Here is a 1,739-nt window from a genome sequence, read left to right as displayed (position 1 = left end):
TTCTCTTTCTTTTCTTTTGTTAGCTATGCCAATGGTTTATCGATTTTATTAATCTTTCAAAGAACCAGCTTTTTGTTTTGTTGATTTTCTCTATTTTTTTTTTCTGTTTCATTTATTTCTGCTCTGATCTTTATTATTTCCTTGCTTCTAGATACTGTAGGATTCTTTTGTTGTTCAACTTTTAGTTGTTGGAGTTGATGAGTTAGAGTGTTGATTTTGTTTCTTTCCTCATTTTTGATGTATGCATTTATTGCTATAAACTGTCCTCTGAGTACTGCTTTCACTGTGTCCCATAGGTTTTGGTATAAGGTATCTTCATTCTCATTTGTTTCTAGGAATTTTTTTTTATTTCAGTTTTTATCTGTTCTACTGCCCAGTAGTTTTTGAGCAGTGAGTTGTTCAGCTTCCATATGTTTGGTGTTTTTTCCTTGCTCTTCCTATTATTAATTTCTAATTTCATAACATTGTGGTCTGAGAAGATGCTTTGTAGTATTTCAATGCTTTTGAATTTATTGAGGCTTGTTTTATGTCCCAACATATGGTCTATTCTGGAGAAGGATCCATGTGCACTGGAGAAGAATGTGAATTGTGCTTTCGTTGGATGAAATGCTCTGTATATGTCTATGAAGTCAAGTTGGTTGATTGCATTGTTGAGTTCCATATCTTTGTTGATTTTTTTTCTAGTTGACCTGTCCCTCTTTGAAAGTGGTGTGTTAAAGTCTCCTACTACTATTGTAGAGTTTCTATTATCCCTTTTAATTCAGCTAATATTTGCTTCATGTATTTGGAGCATTTTCATTGGGTACATAAATACTTGTTATTGTAACATCTTCTTTGTCAACCGACCCTTTCAGCATCATATAATGTCCTTCTTTATCTCTTATAATGTTTTTCACCTTAATGTCTATTTTGTCAGAAATTAATATTGCCACTCCTGCTCTTTTTTGGTTTCCATTGACTTGGTCTATTTTTTTCCATCCCTTAACTCTTAATTTGTATTTATTTTTGTGTCTAAGGTGGGTCTCTTGTAGGCAGCATATTGATGGGTCTTCTTTTCTTATCCAGTCTGCCCCTCTCTTTCTCATCATGGTGCATTTAGTCCATTCACATTGAGTGTAATTAGTGATAGGTACGAATTGATTGCTGTCATTCTATTGTATTTTTTTGTTGGGTTGTTGGTGTTTCCTTGGTCCATATACTTTTCTGTGCTGAGTTCATTTTGTTGGCTAATGCTTTCTCCCTTTTCTTCTTTATTGTTGGTTTTGTGCTTATTAAACCCATGTTTTCCTTCCTTCTGGATTTGCTTAGGGGAATTGTTCCTTTTCTCTGTGGTTACCTTGGAGTATCTCCTTGTCTCTACATTTTGAGAATAGTGCATACTATGAAGACATTGTCCTGTTTTCCTCTCCCTTTGGAAGTTTGTACCTAGAAGTTTTATTCCCTCTGATAGGTTAGTTGCTGTCGTGTGTTAACTTCCTTGGTTTTTAGAGTACAATATTTTACGGTCTTATTTTGAGTTTCTGTCTCTAATTTGGTTTTAGTGTTGATGCCACATATCCTAATTTTGTTGATCTCTGTTGTGGGTTCTCTATTGCAAGAACTTCCTTAAGGAGTTCCAGCAAGATGGTGGACTAGGCATAAGGACTGCACAGACACTCTTCAACAAGGAAAAGGGAAACCAATTAACACAGACACAGAAGATAATCTTGGACCCCTGAGCCTTGAAGGGAAGGATACAA

Source organism: Orycteropus afer, unplaced genomic scaffold, assembly GCF_000298275.1.
Source record: "Orycteropus afer afer isolate SDZICR_OR568_19922 unplaced genomic scaffold, OryAfe1.0 scaffold00028, whole genome shotgun sequence".
Lineage (NCBI taxonomy): Eukaryota > Metazoa > Chordata > Mammalia > Tubulidentata > Orycteropodidae > Orycteropus > Orycteropus afer.
This window is presented reverse-complemented; position numbering follows the sequence as displayed.